The sequence below is a fragment of the Oncorhynchus gorbuscha genome, linkage group LG23 (assembly GCF_021184085.1).
Source record: "Oncorhynchus gorbuscha isolate QuinsamMale2020 ecotype Even-year linkage group LG23, OgorEven_v1.0, whole genome shotgun sequence".
Classification (NCBI taxonomy): domain Eukaryota; kingdom Metazoa; phylum Chordata; class Actinopteri; order Salmoniformes; family Salmonidae; genus Oncorhynchus; species Oncorhynchus gorbuscha.
The window spans coordinates 37807548-37824456 of record NC_060195.1 but is presented as its reverse complement, the minus strand read 5'-3'; the positions used below and the strand labels follow the sequence as shown (position 1 = coordinate 37824456).

The 16909-nt window shown below is 41.8% G+C and overlaps 1 long non-coding RNA gene and 1 pseudogene across 2 annotated transcripts in view; one reads left to right on the top strand and one right to left on the bottom strand.

The window, feature by feature from the left end:
- The window catches only part of LOC124010511, a 33710-nt pseudogene extending 17280 nt beyond the window's left edge, over positions 1–16430 (bottom strand). The window contains exon 1 of the transcript XR_006834456.1: positions 16300–16430. The product of XR_006834456.1 is annotated as a catenin delta-1-like (transcript). The remainder of the gene's footprint in view (positions 1–16299) is intronic.
- Positions 12994–14115, top strand: LOC124010512. The gene is made up of 2 exons (XR_006834457.1): positions 12994–13267; positions 13744–14115. It is a non-coding gene; the product is annotated as an uncharacterized LOC124010512 (long non-coding RNA).
- Positions 16431–16909: the final 479 nt, after the last annotated feature.

Genomic DNA, 16909 nt, shown 5'->3' with positions numbered 1-16909 from the left:
CAACAGCCCCAAAACATCACTGCTCTAGAGGAGATCTGCATGGAGGAATGGGCCAAAATACCAGCAACAGTGTGTGAAAACCTTGTGAAGACGTTTGACCTCTTCTCAATTCAATGGCTCAGACACAAGAGGCATGTGGCAGGGTCTACAGTCAATCACGGACTACAAGATGAAATCCAGCCCAGTCATGGACCAGGATGTCTTGCTCCCAGGCAGACTAAATAACTTTTTTGCCCGCTTTGAGGACAATACAGTGCCACTGACACGGCCTGCAACGGAAACATGCGGTCTCTCCTTCACTGCAGCCGAGGTGAGTAAGACATTTAAACGTGTTAACCCTCGCAAGGCTGCAGGCCCAGACGGCATCCCCAGCCGCGCCCTCAGAGCATGCGCAGACCAGCTGGCCGGTGTGTTTACGGACATATTCAATCAATCCCTATACCAGTCTGCTGTTCCCACATGCTTCAAGAGGGCCACCATTGTTCCTGTTCCCAAGAAAGCTAAGGTAACTGAGCTAAACGACTACCGCCCGTAGCACTCACTTCCGTCATCATGAAGTGCTTTGAGAGACTAGTCAAGGACCATATCACCTCCACCCTACCTGACACCCTAGACCCACTCCAATTTGCTTACCGCCCAAATAGGTCCACAGACGATGCAATCTCAACCACACTGCACACTGCCCTAACCCACCTGGACAAAAGGAATACCTATGTGAGAATGCTGTTCATCGACTACAGCTCGGCATTCAACACCATAGTACCCTCCAAGCTCGTCATCAAGCTCGAGACCCTGGGTCTCGACCCCGCCCTGTGCAACTGGGTACTGGACTTCCTGACGGGCCGCCCCCAGGTGGTGAGGGTAGGCAACAACATCTCCTCCCCGCTGATCCTCAACACGGGGGCCCCACAAGGGTGCGTTCTGAGCCCTCTCCTGTACTCCCTGTTCACCCACGACTGCGTGGCCACGCACGCCTCCAACTCAATCATCAAGTTTACGGACGACACAACAGTGGTAGGCTTGATTACCAACAACGACAAGACGGCCTACAGGGAGGAGGTGAGGGCCCTCGGAGTGTGGTGTCAGGAAAATAACCTCACACTCAACGTCAACAAAACTAAGGAGATGATTGTGGACTTCAGGAAACAGCAGAGGGAACACCCCCCTATCCACATCGATGGAACAGTAGTGGAGAGGGTAGCTAGTTTTAAGTTCCTCGGCATACACATCACAGACAAACTGAATTGGTCTACTCACACGGACAGCGTCGTGAAGGCGCAGCAGCGCCTATTCAACCTCAGGAGGCTGAAGAAATTCGGCTTGTCACCAAAAGCACTCAAACTTCTACAGATGCACAATCGAGAGCATCCTGGCGGGCTGTATCACCGCCTGGTACGGCAACTGCTCCACCCTCAACCGTAAGGCTCTCCAGAGGGTAGTGAGGACTGCACAACGCATCACCGGGGGCAAACTACCTGCCCTCTAGGACACCTACACCACCCGTTGTTACAGGAAGGCCATAAAGATCATCAAGGACATCAACCACCCGAACCACTGCCTGTTCACCCCGCTATCATCCAGAAGGCGAGGTCAGTACAGGTGCATCAAAGCTGGGACCGAGAGACTGAAAAACAGCTTCTATCTCAAGGCCATCAGACTGTTAAACAGCCACCACTAACATTGAGTGGCTGCTGCCAACACACTGTCATTGACACTGACCCAACTCCAGCCATTTTAATAATGGGAATTGATGGGAAATGATGTAAATATATCACTAGCCACTTTAAACAATGCTACCTTATATAATGTTACTTACGCTACATTATTCATCTCATATGCATATGTATATACTGTACTCTACATCATCGACTGCATCCTTATGTAATACATGTATCACTAGCCACTTTAACTATGCCACTTTGTTTACTTTGTCTACACACTCATCTCATATGTATATACTGTACTCGATACCATCTACTGTATGCTGCTCTGTACCATCACTCATTCATATATCCTTATGTACATGTTCCTTATCCCCTTACACTGTGTATAAGACAGTAGTTTTGGAATTGTTAGTTAGATTACTTGTTGGTTATCACTGCATTGTCGGAACTAGAAGCACAAGCATTTCACTACACTCGCACTTAACATCTGCTAACCATGTGTATGTGACAAATAAAATTTGATTTGATTTGTCATTGCCAACAAAGGGTATATAACAAAGTATTGAGATCAACTTTTGTTATTGACCAAACACTTATTTTACACCATAATTTGCAAATAAATTCATTTAAAATCCTACAATGTGATTTTCTGGATTTTTTTTCTCATTTTGTCTGTCATAGTTTAAGTGTACCTATGATAAAAATATACGGCCTGTAATTTAAGTGGGAGAACTTGCACAATTGTTGGCTGACTAAATACTTTTTTACCCCACTGTACATAGAATCACTGGCAATTTTAATAAAATGTTTACATACTGCTTTACTCATTTCATATGTATATACACTGTATTCTATTGCTTGTCCAAATATTTATACATTACTTAATTCCATTATTTTAGATTTGTGTATTGTTAAATACTACTGCACTGTCGTTACACCCGCAATAAACATCCACTAAGTGTAGAAATCCCTGGCCAAGGCCAAAACGTTCTCTCCCAGACTCATGGAGAGAACATTTGGAAAGTAACCAGTCCATCCAGTATGCATAACAATACAGCTCTAGGCTAGACCAATTATGTACCATTACAGATAATCAACCGTGAATGACGTCTGAGAAAGTTAGACGCACATATAACAACCCGGTCCCCAACAGGTAACCTTCCCTGTTATTGTAACGGTGAGCAGTTAGCATGTCTTGAGGGTATGAAATGTGTGCGTCTCAAACAATAGACACAAGAAATGATAATTACATCAACTTTTCAAAGCGCTGGTAATGGTGTTCAGGTTTCTATCGGCTGAAGGATGTGCAGAACCATGTAAACACGAGCTCAGCAAGTATACATGAGTCTCCTGCATGCATTTGTATCTTGTGCACATGCATCAGCTTGCTCGACATCTGAACACACTACCAGCCCTTTGAAAAGTTTGTAATTATCCTTTCCTGTGGATAGATTGTCTCACATTCTTAACGCCAAAAGGACCAACTGCACAGACAACTAGTAAAGTACATTAAAATATCTTTATTCAACATTGTATTCTAAAAGGTCGTGAGAGGAAACTCTTACCCGGTGTAGAATTCAATGCAATGTCGGGCTTTCAGGCAAGTTGCCAGTCATTGATCTACAAGTCCCCGGGACCACCCATACGAAGAATGTATGCACACATGACTGTAAGTCGCTTTGGATAAAAGCGTCTGCTAAATGGCATATATACATATACAAGTCACTCTGCATGCAGAACAACTCCAGGCAATATCAGTAGCGGAGTCAAACTGCGCGCTGCTTCACGCGCTGACCAGCGAGAGGTAGCCCTATTCCTGATCGGGCACATCTGGGCGTCACCTTCAGCATTCAAATGTTCGAAAATTGGAGTTTAACTACCGCCAGAGACAACTCTCGTCTGGCTATAGGTAGGTTACATGCTGATCGGGGCTTACATTCGATTTTTAATTTGCTTGAAACAATATATATATTATTACTATATATATATATATATAGTAATTTTGATATGAAATGATCAACTTTACCCTGTATAACAGGACAGCAATCACTTTCGTATGGTTGAAGCAGAGAAGCTCACTTAAGAGTCCGTCAAAACGATCTAAACCATTTGTTTAAGAGACATGGTGAAATCCAAAAGTGGTGCTATACAGTCATTGGCCATGTCAGTTACATTTACTAGCACCAACACGTTCTGCAAAACTACAAATGAGTTAGTGGGTTTTTCATTTTGAACTGGGTCTCATTCTCAAGGGTGCCCTGATTGCAGTAATACAACAATCAAATACATGTGACACAAAACAGCAAATCAATATAAAGAAAATAAAACACAAATTAAGAGATTCCTCAGCTACTAGGTTCTCACTTTTTTTAAATGCCAGAGCATCACCAAAACATCCAATTGTAAGGAGTTTAGTAAATAGTTCCAGCAGTGAGGTGCATTAAAAAGTAAAAGCAGATTTACCTAATTTGGTGGAGACCTGAGGAACCTCAGAGTTAACCAACACTGAACAGGTTTGGTAACTCAGGTATTTATACTTCAGCAATGAAGTTAAGTCAATTAGAAGCATGTGTTGTAGAGCTTTGCAAACAACAGTGAAGTGATCTCGGGACTTTAATGATGACCAGCCAACCTTTTGATACAGAATGCAGTGATGAGTATTAAAATAGTCACCTGTGATAAAGCCAAAGGTGCCAAGGTAGACGGTGCCAAGGTTTAAGAGTAGTGGCTACTGCATTCTGGTGTCACCAGTCGAAAACTGGAAGTAAAGTTGACTTTACAATTGGTTTCCTGCTGTTTAGGGAGAGGCAGGATTTCTTTCTAAAAATAGAAGCCCACTTTAAAATCTTAGCTTTTAAACTAGCTCATCAGTATTTAAAAATATAAAAAAACATGAAATCCATGTCAATCCTGGTATTTATAGGCGGGAACCCGATCGATGGGAGAACCATTCAATGACTATAATTATTTTTGTGAGAATTAGAAATCATATTTAATCTTGCCCACATTAATTACAAGTTTCAAACCAACCAGATCTTTTTAATAAAAAGGCACAAACTCAGATTGCAGTTCAATCAATGCCTGCTCTACAGTTGGGGTAATGGCATATGTAACCGTATCTGCATACAGATGATTATACATTTTAATAGCCCAATATTATTCATATAACATTAAAAGAGAACAGGTCCCAATACCGACCTTGCGGCACACCTTTCGTAATATCCAGGAAACTAGACTTCACACCATCAGACATCACCATTGCATGACAGAACATCCCTCTTCCCTCTCAGTGCCCAATCTGAGTTGCAAAGTAGGGATGGGTGGTCTCTAGACTTTCATTCCATTCTTCACAAATCCCGGGATTTACAATATTGCTGGCTTTGTGTACTAAGGGGCACCAAAGAAACCAGGAAAAAAAATACACCCATTAACAGAATGCTAACTAGATTAGCACAAGTAATAGTGAATTTCCATAGAGGCTGCTAGCTAAATATGCTAACTAGGGCAAACAAAGAAAACTATTTGCTAAGACAGGAAATCCAGCTCAATGTTATACATACAGGACCAATCACAAGTTTGGACACACCTACTCATTCAAGGGTTTTTTCTTTATTTTTACTATTTTCTACATTGTAGAATAATAGTTAAGACATCACAACTATGAAATAACACATATGGAATCATGTAGTGACCAAAAAAAAAGTGTTAAACAAATCAAAATATATTTTATATTTGAGATTCTTCAAGCTGTCACCAGCCTTTGCTTTTATAACAGCATAGCACACTCTTGGCATTCTCTCAACCAGCTTCCTGAGGTAGTCACCTGGAATGCATTTATATTAACAGGTATTCCTTGTTAAAAGTTCATTTGTGGAATTTCTTTCCTTCTTAATGTGTTTGAACCAATCAGTTATATTGTGACAAGTCCATATTATGGCAAGAACAGCTCAAATAAGCAAAGAGAAACGACAGTCCATCATTACTTTAAGGACATGAAGGGCAGTCAATCTGGAACACTTCACGAACTTTGAATGTTTCTTCAAGTGCAGATGCATAAACCATCAAGTGTTATGAAGAAACTGGCTCTCATGAGGATCGCCACAGGAAAGGAGGACGGACAGTTAACTCTACTGCAGAGGATAAGTTCATTAGAATTAACTGCACCTCTGATAGCAGTCCAAATAAATGCTTCAGTTCAAGTAACAATCTAGAAGAAAGAAACGCACACCTAGGCAAGGCTATCAAAGTAGAAAACTTGAAAATAAAAGGAGAGCCGCACACTAGGAGCTCAGATGCAAAAACGTAATATCCAATGTTGACAGCCTAATGAAGACAGCTTGGCTGTCGAAACGTTGGATATTACAATTTTGCATCTGAGCTCCTAGAGTGTACGACTCTCCTTTATTTTCAGTAGTAACAGACAAACTGTTCAGAGGAGACTGCGTGAATTTGGCCTTCATGGTCAAATTGCTGCAGAGACCACTACTAAAGGACACCAATAACAAGAGACTTGCCTGGGCCAATAACAAGAGACTTGCCTGGCAAGAGACTTGCCTGGGCCAATAACAAGAGACTTGCCTGGGCCAATAACAAGAGACTTGCCTGGGCCAATAACAAGAGACTTGCCTGGGCCAATAACAAGAGACTTGCCTGGGCCAATAACAAGAGACTTGCCTGGGCCAATAACAAGAGACTTGCCTGGGCCAATAACAAGAGACTTGCCTGGGCCAATAACAAGAGACTTGCCTGGGCCAAGAAACACAAGCAATGGACTTTGTGGGACTATCTTTGTTTTTCAACAGGACAAAACACACCTCCAGGCTGTGTAAGGACTATTTGACCAAGTAGGAGTGATTGAGTACTGTATCAGATGACCTGGACTCCACAGTCACCCAACCTCAACCTAATTGAGATGGTTTGGGTTGAGTTGGACTGCAGAGTGATGAAGAAAAAGCAGCCAACAAGTGCTCAGCATATATGGGAACTCACAAGACTGTTGGAAAAGCATTCCTCATGAAGCTAGTTAAGATAATGCCAAGAGTGTGCCAAGCTGTCTTGGCAAAAGGTGACTACTTTGAAGAATCTCAAATCTACTTAGATTTGTTTAACACTTTTTTGGTTACCACATGATTCCATGTGTTATTTCATAGTTTTGCTGTCTTCACTATTTTTCTACAATGTAGAAAAAAAGCTCAAATAAAGAAAAACCCTTGAACGAGTAGGCGTGCCCAAACTTTTTACTGGTACTGTATAGGTTAAAAAAAAAAGAAAGCAATTTTTTGGTGAGTTTAGACATTTACAAGTGAATGTGAACTAAAGACATTGTGCAAATGAACGTTTTGAACCATGCTTGTCTGAAGGAAAAACCGTACTGGGTCTGGAGCATCATGTGTATACACTGTGTCGAGTCAAATAGGACAACTGGCCTGCCATGCTCAGAGAAGACGGAGGAGCTGACTGCCGTAAACGGAGAGGAGAAAAGGAACGCAAGGAAATCACGAAGGCAGTGGCAGCTGTATAGATAACTCATCCAGAAGGGGTTTGACTTCTCAAACACATCAGGAAGCTAAAACAATAATTCAGCTACTTAGACAACTAGCAAGTTAAACTTGTCACGTTAACACATAATTAATTTTTCACACAGGAAAAGATAAAACCATAATAAATAAATATCTTTCTGCGTTTTGCAAACAAAGATCTAAAATGCTTCTTATTGTAATTTCTGCTCGACAGCAGACATGTTGTGCTTCGGTGTCACTACTCCACTCGAATTATAATTTTACTAAAAACGCATTCTATCAGCAGACAACTCTGATGTAGCTTACCCCCCCCTCCTACTTTTCTCTAGTAAAATGCAAGAATAAAGGGAATGTAGCTGCCTACATTTCTTCTATGATAAACAGAAATGGCCTTGCATCGTTTTGAAAAAAATACCTTGCTTTGTCATTGTAAACTCCCTTGTGTGGCTGCCAGCCAAACAGCGTTGCACCTCTTTTGTCATTGATGACAATAAAGCTATTTTCTGCCAAAATGTCGCCCCCAACGCGTTCAAAGGATCACGGCCATTTGAGACTGAAAAGCCCTATACGGATTGACCACGCCAATGCACGCTTCCGGCAAGATGCCTTGCCAACAACGGACCCTAACATTTTATTTTTATTTTACCTTTATTTAACCTGGCAAGTCAGTTAAGAACACATTCTTATTTTCAATGACGGCCTGGGAACAGTGGGTTAACTGCCTGTTCAGGGGCAGAACGACAGATTTGTACCTTGTCAACTCGGGGGTTTGAACTCGCAACCTTCTGGTTACTAGTCCAACGCTCTAACCACTAGGCTACGCTGCATGCAGAATAGGTGGTCGGAGTTCCTTAGTCCCCAGTGGTGGAGAGAATGCTGGTAGCTAGACCATAGACCGCTGGTTACGTGTATTTTAAATCATCATCAATAGCATAGCTGACGTTATCCGAGTTGTATCGAGGTAGGCTTTGACTTGGAAACACTAACGTTTCAAAAGGCGGCAAATAATTTGTAGGAAAACCTTTAGTCATGATTGTGATGTTGCCAGATTGACTTTAGATGCAGTATAACTTCAACCAGCTAACTACGAGTTATGGGACCTCCATATTTTAGCTAGCCAACATTAGCATTGCTACCTATGTTTGACAAATTTGCTAGGAAACTAATGGCAATATTGCCATCTCTAAAGTAAATTTTAACATCGCAAAATGGTTTCCTACTTATTATTTGCCTACTTTGGCAATGTCAACGTATTTCCATGCCACTAACTTAGTGTAATTTAGACGAAACAGTCACATTACCCTTCGAGGTGCGACTCCTGTCTAGGGCATAAATAAATATTGGATGCAGCTATGGTGGTACAAGCAAATGTCTGACTACAACAGTGTACTAACTAGCAGCAACTAACTCAAACCAACCCAGGGCCATAGCAAAACATGTCACAGCTGGTTGCATAGTGCAACCGCGGGCACCAAACTGAATCAAATCCAATCTGGAGCCAGTCTGTCTACATCTGTAACGGATAAGAGTTAGCTTCCAAACGACATTACGCTATTGCTCGAGCTGTGTTTATAATTGAGGGATGATGACCATCATTGACCCTATTTCTCGGCATTCCTGCACAGTTGGGTGCCAGACTGATCCCCTGTTATGAACGGATGCCGGAACCTACCAGAAGGAGCATAACATGCCCAGCAATGTGATCGCAATGGTTTAGCGACCTCCAAAAATCATTTATCCACTTGCCATTTTCCACAGCTCGTCAGCAAGATTTCAGAATAAGTGTCATGAGACAAGTACACTTGTGACACCACCTCCGTTGATGCCTTCATGATGCCTCTGATATTGACCTGTGTAACTGCAATGATTACACAGACGGCTACAGCTACAACAAGTAGTGTGTGTTAAATGTGAAAATGGAATATTCAATTTCTATGAATGGAACAGTCAGCCACATGTATCCAGACAGAAACAAATCACCTGTACAGTGGGAACAGCTTTCACAGGGTCATCCTCTGTACAAATACAGAAGGTAACCCACTTCATTACTTTGATTACCAATTGTAAAACAATATGTAAACTGACATTTTGTTGGTTATTTTCTATTTCTTCGATACATATGTCCAGCGGTCATCATTTTACTTCACATTTGAGGATTTCTGAAGTGAAATTGAAAGCTGAACACAGCGATGAGGTTGGTTGCACCAGGCTAATCATTACCACCATTGATAATGTAATCAGTGCGCTCTGTGTGTGTGACCGACCAGTATATTTGATGAGGGGCCAGGAGCTGATCTATGCTGCTATTCCCATCATCACCACCTCTTGCCTGCTCACCAATGGTCATCGATGGAGGAGAAACAGGCTAAGTCTGACTTGTTCAAACTTCAACATAGTATAGGTTTGTCAGATATCACATATCCTGGCATTGATAATAGAACAGTGACTAAGTGTTCACAGATTCAGGAGAGACCTGGAACTCGACACATCCTCAACGAGACTATTATTAATAATACGGTACGGCACAAATGTCCAGTAATCGCAACACCCTTTTCATTCCATGTGTCACTGACGAACTCCGGCTAAAGCATCTCCAGTCCATCTGTAGAAGTGGGCAGACAGCAGCCTCAGTCGTTTGACCATAACTGGGGAGGTTTCATCTGTCCTGTTTAAACTTCAAAGACAGCTGCAGGGGCAAGACAGCCGCAGGCAAGGTTCTGACAGACGGGTGTGTCTTGGTGGCAACAGACAAAAAACACCCACATCAAAACCCCCCCAAGCCAACTCACATTTGGCTTCTGTCATGGCCACCAGCATTTCCTGAAGAGCAAGCCAAAAAAAAAGGAGGCCAAATCAGTTCTCCTTTAATGTGAGTTAATGTCTAGTGGTTAATTGTATATCCAATAGGCTATGCGTTTGTAGATGGACTGAGGTGACTGAAGCTACAGGAACCAATGTGATCATGTCGGTTTATGCGGTTCTCCAAATAGCATTTTACAGTTTTTAAATTGTATAGAAGTGCAGTAAATGAGCTTAAATCCTAACATTCCTTGGTTGGGTGGGGGGACCCCACTAAAACTCAGACCATGGCTACCACTGCATTCAACTCTCCAAGTAAAGAGTCAGATATTTTAGCCTTGAAGCCTATCGGAAGTCAGCTGCGAGTTTCGGTGAACAATGAAAACATGTCTGACCCCCCTTTTCCCTTCACAGGCCCTTCCTGAAAAACAGGATGTTATGGATACTCCATTAGGGATGAGTGAGGACAAGGCTACAGCACCACACTGTATGGTAAACCACAAGAAGCCATTTTGTTTTGTTCTATGAGGTAGTTTTTCCCTTGCTCGCTCACTGCCACATCTTCCAGACACTGTTCTTTCACTTCCATTTATGCTTTTGAGGCTTCCACCTTCAACCCCTAACCTGCCTCGCACAAGTGTTGAGGAAGTTAACTAAATCTATAAAACCCATAAGACGAAGGAAAATATAATGCAACCGCAACAGCCAACCATTACTCCGACCGCGTTATGATGTCATCATCTCCAGGTCAGCAGACACTAAAGCAGAGTGCATTGTGCCAGGTTCAAAACAACGGTCAAATCATGACACAAGTGATCTTCAGGTCAGAGCTCTAGAAAGAAGCCAGAATTCCCCCCCCCCCCAGTTGTTTGAACGCAGTGTTAGGGTCAATGACACAGAATATCTGTGCGCTCGTACACCACAAGTCATATCGTCCTGTCTGATTCTGCAGCAGTCAGTGTGACTCACCCTAGTCTGGAGAAGAGAGCTTCCCTTTCAAGCATCAGCACGCTGTACCACAGGAGGTTGGTGGCACCATAATTGGGGAGAACGGGCTCGTGGTAAAGGCTGGAGCGGAATCACTGACAGCAGTTTTTCCATGCGTTTGATGTTTGATTCCAGCCATTACTATGAGCCATTGTCCCCTCATTAGCCTCCACTGGGCTGTACACACCATCTGAAACAATACAGCCCTATGTGATGTTTAAAACTGTCTTTACTATTTCAGCAAGTGACCAGGAACAAAGAGTGATTGAGCAATGGGACATTATAAGAAAACAATACACGTCTGTGCCAGTCTGTAATTTGCACCTGTGTTTGCCAATAAGTCAGGGTAAGGTCATTTGCGTTGGTTTAATTGAGCATGGCTGGTAATGAGATCCCAAAATCATTGCAGTGCTAATCCAAACTGAACCTCCAGAAAATCACTGTGCAGTGTACATACACAAACTAAACCTCCCAAAAACACTGCAGTGTACATACAAACTTAGCCTGAGGCACAGCTTAACTACCCACCACACCTGGACAGACAAACGCAACATGTAGCAGATCAACAATCTCAGTACATTCACATCAACTAAAACGGTTTGTTAGTGTACACACAGCCACTGAGGTAAACTCCAGACACACAAAAACACAGAAGCCCTGTTTATCACAGGGTTAGAGGCAGCACCTGTTTCACCTGCACTGCATCACAGTGAAGCTCTCAAGGAGATCCCTTGTTGACTGACTGTACAGGCCAAGGAACACCTGCACCCCACACACAGGCGACAGATACCCAAATTACAGCCAACCTCCCATCACGTGAACAATCAACAAACAGTGACTTAACTGGCTTCCTCGGCTAGATATTAAATACAAATGCCAATATTTACAGTCCAGTAGCAGATTGAATCCTTTATTCAAGCCACATGTCGACATTTAACCCCACCCAACCTTTTCCCTAACAAAACAAGTTCACTCAGGACCCACCCAACAGGTTAGTTGACAGGGAAAAAGCTTCAACATTGCAGATTGATGGAAGTCACAATCCATGTAATTCTCTGCATCATTTCCAATCCCCCATACATGTATATTGACTTTTCTACTGTGTTATCGACTTGTTAATTGTTTACTCCAGGTGTAACTCTATTGTCTGTTCACACTGTTATGCTTTATCTTGGCCAGGTCGCAGTTGCAAATGAGAACTTGTTCTCAACTAGCCTACCTGGTTAAATAAAGGTGAAATAAATCAAATACATATACACACACACACTCTGTCTAACTGGTTATTGCAAAAGAATAAAATAAAAAATAAAAAAGTCATTGCCAACACTTCGAACTGAAAATGATAGAGGGAGAACTTGTTCTTATCTTTCACACGGGGAGAAAACTTGGGGAAACTCAACCAGCAATAACCTTACCTGTGTCAGGTGTGGTCAGCACTGTATGCTTGTTGGTCCCCTCGCTTGAAATAGACCCGTTGTCACCACCCTTCAGGTACTAAAGACAAACAAGAGCGTCTGCTAAATGACTTAAATGTAAATGTAAACACAGAAGCTACCAGTTAATGAGCAAAAGTGTCAATGAAGCATGTAATTAGCTGGCTGAGTGAAACAGTTCAGTCTTGCAGAGTGGCTCGTCAAACGAATGAGTTGCCCTGGAAGCACAAGCCAAAAAAAGAACCTGTACTTTAAAAAAAAACACTTAGCTCGCTGTTAAAATCTGGTGTTCGGCCACGTGACAAAATCTGGACACTGAGTGAGAATTCTACTGTTTGACAATGGTGCTTTCTTTATAAATCATGATATTTTGATTAAGTGAATTAAATTGAAATACGTTTGCATAAATATTAGGGATTTTTCTTCCATTGTAATCCTTAGGCGGCATGCCCAAATGTTTTTGGGGTTTCGCTTAAGCCCAAACCGCCTAGGTTTTTTTCTTTTTTGGGAGAGTTTAAGTCCAAACAGTGGAAAAAAATACACATTTGAAGGCTGCGCCAACGTCTGCCCACGCTCATTGACACACCCCCTGCCACGCCCACCACCTAAGCCCCTTTTTGATCCAGAAATAAAAACATCAATATGTTCCTTAAAAATGTTCTGAATAACATATCAGTGGGGCCAGAACAGAAGACGACAACCACTTTCAGCTCTCTCCTGAAAATACTGCTTTCACATTCTACCTTTTTGGAATGTTGTCTTCTCCAATCATAAGCGAGGCGACTATCAACTCGAGAGGTATACAAGTTGATTGACGTCCGGAAAGAGGTTGTGGGGCAAGCACAAAAATCGCCTGAGTGAGAAGGTAAGCATGCTTTCACCTATTGTTTGAACATGTACACTAGGACCAGGATGATACCAGAATCGCGATACTCAGTATCGTGGCAAGTTTAAAAAAAACAAAAAACAGATTTAACTGTTTTTAGCAAGTATTCTAGGTAGTCATGTAGTTGAGGGGGAAGAGAGAGGAATGTTGCTTGGCACCTGTCCCTCATGTGTATGTCACACACACACACACACACACACACACACACACACACACACACACACACACACACACACACACACACACACACACGAGAGAAAGTAAAGAGAGTAGGGGGAGAGCGGTAAACTAGTAGACAGTGAGGGATTAGGAGAAAGGGAGAAATGAGACTACTGGCTGATAAATGCCCTCAGCAAGCACTGCCAGGCTGCAGTGCACATAAACAAAATTACAGAGGCTCATTCTGTTTTTGGTTGTTCGATATTAACAGGCCTTTATGCTCCCCATGTTTACAGATATCTTGTTCATCTGAGTGGCCTCGTCCCACCCCCTCTTTTGACCAATTCATCTGTTATACTGTAAGTACACACACGCAGTTGTCCAAGTCTAGGTGAGGTAGGGGTAAAATAAAAAGTGGGACAGAAATCAAGGTAATGTGAGCCCATGATCATTATGTTCAGAGGTTAAACTCATCTACATTGGAACCATCAAATGTCATCTCTCACACACTTTATTGGATGTGTGACATTAGATGCTCATTCTGTTTTGTTTAATCTTCTCCCCCTGTTTAAAGGGACATTTCAAAACAAGGTCAGCTTCATATTCATCTCTAGCACCAGCCTAACATCAACACGTGAAAAGTGTGAGTTACTATGTTTTGTAGTAAATGTACAATGACTTCGGTGTGCATTGTGTGATTTTAACCAATTATGAGTAGGCATTGCCTACTTGATGTCATTGGAAACACTCATCTTCCTCTTTCTTTTACTACAAAACATAGAAACTTGCCATTTTCACATGTTGATGTTCTACTGGAGATGATGAATATGAAGTTGAAAACGTTTTTTAAACTTTATTTCCCTTTAACACGTACGAAGCTTGTCTGGATGGCCTCGTCTACCTTTTCTGACCAATCAATCTGGATATAATGTTACACACAGTTTATTGGTTGTATGAAAAGTACAGATGCTCATTCTGTTTTTGTTAAACATTAATAGGCCTGTATTATTTGCATGTTCACTATGGAACCTAAGATATGCACCTACTGTAATGACATCTGCCGTTGCTGCTAATAAATGACAAAAGACCCACCAAGAATCTGAATGGAAAGTGTTTTGTTGTGCACACATTTATGAACACTTGTAATCTCACCTTTACCAGAGGAGCCCAGGATGGCTAGCTGCCACCAAACACACTGTAGTCTAAGTAAAAGTTTGTTGAGTCTAGCATATATTTTTTACATTTGACGTTTAACTAGGCAAATTATTGTTCTAAATGCCTAACTCAGAAACACACAGGGTGTAGTGTCTCGAGCACTGAGACTGCTGGGCCACCCGGGAGCCCTATAAGTTGTGGGAGAAGTTGCAAATAGATCTGTCCCTATTAAAAGTCTGGAATGCATTGAATTGTATTGCTATGGTGTATGTAGAAAGTGTCAAAAGGATTCTCCGGTAACCTAGTCTGAAGCTGTCTAATGTTCGTTTGGTGTCTTTAGCTCAGAGGTTTTAGGAGTGGGCAGTAGAAAAATAATAATGAGTATCTCAAGTCGAACATACATAAGTGTTGGTGTTACAAGCACACTAAAACCCTAAACGTATTACCACCATGTCAGAAACTCGGGACCTCAGAGTTAAAATGAATGCAGGTGGGAAACTCGGGATCCGACTCTTCCGCATAGGTTAGCCAGTCGGAAATGTCCGATTTTCCGACATGACCATAGATAGTTGCATTAGTACGTCAAATATTAATTGTTCAATCATTTCTTGCGTACAACATGAAATATGCACATACATTCAAATCCAATTAGCATATTACATACACACAATTATATTTCATTTTAACATCCATTATTGTATAACCCCTGGAAAATGTAATGTTTATAGGACATTGCTATCTTGAGATATTTGGGTTTCTGGTTATTCATGAGTCCTCCACCTGTCATTTTAGTTTACATTTTTGGAAAAGGCTTTGCCATCGTGACCTGTGAATTATCTCCCGCGACCTTTTGACTCAGAAATCAGACACACAAATTGTAATGTCGGCAATGGTAAGGCCTACTACAGATATTAAACAAAATGTTTCTGGGAGTATGTTGTATTATTGGGTAGTTCTAAAAGTAATGTTAATTTTACCCCCCCTAACATTAACCAGAAAGCATATTCTTACATATTCATATTCTTAATGCTAAAATGCTAGCTAAACATGTTATCTTGCTAAAATTGTAAGTGGACTGAGGTCGATTGAGGCCAGAATAATGAAAAATTCGAACAACAGATCAATCGGTGCATGGCATATTCAGCAAACGATGGCTGCCTAGCTAATTTAGCTGAAATGTTCAGCAAGCTAACAAAACAATGGAAACGTTAGCTAGATAGTTAGCCAATTATGAGTTGCAAGGGTGCAGCATGTTCCGAAAACTATCGAGATAGTTTTGGTTGCTTGACCAGTTAGCTAGCTTGTATGGCTAACCATTTCTTTGCGCGTAGCCGCGCTAACAGTTAGCTTGACGTGGCTAGATTAGCACAAACTAGCTAATGGTAGTTGCTAACCCAGCGACGAGTCTTGTGTTTCCATTTAAAACAAACCTTCTGCGCTTGTTAAAATATTTGGTCGCGAGATAACAGGTCGTCCATCTCCACTTGTGGTGGAGACACTGGCCTACTAGACAGGCTTAATACTGGCTATCCGTGCTGAGCGACATTTGGGCGTTTTAACCCCACTCACTCACGGGCAGTGGAAAAGTCGTGATCTGTGCCCCAGTTGACCACTCCTTGCCGACGCTGCGGTTTGCGAAATAAAGTAAAACTGTCAAATGATCTCATCAATCCGCTTGTATCTTTACTTTTACTTACCTATATGTCTCGTATTCCCTGTCCCTTCCCAACGTATTTATTTTCTTCGCTTTATCCACCTTTTCTCCTCCTTGTTCTTTCTGGTTTCTCGGTCAAGCTCGCTGGGAGCAAAGATGAATAGATATGCGGGGGGGTTGAGGGCGGGTATAACGGATGGATTTTACCGTAATTACGGATAAGCGTTAGCCGAACAAAATTCCCGTAATGGTGTGTCTTCAGTTGCAGAATGAACATTCCGCATCACACAGCACAATATAAATGAACTTCTCCACAAATATCCAACTGAATTAACATAAAAAATATCATAAACATAAACATAAAAAATAATAATTACATATATATATATATATATATTCAATTGGGTTGGTTCAAGGGGTATCACATCCGGCCGTGATTGTGAGTCCCATAGGGCAGCGTACAATTGATCCAGCGTCTTCCGAGTTTGTCCGTCATGGTAAATAATAGTTTGTTCTTAACTGATTTGCCTCGTCAAATAAAGGTTAAACAAAATAAAAATAAATGTTGAAGGTTATGTCCCTGGTTTCTCCCCCAAGTCCCCCACACACATACCTCCGATGTCATCCCATTGATTGTCTTAGAAAACTAAATA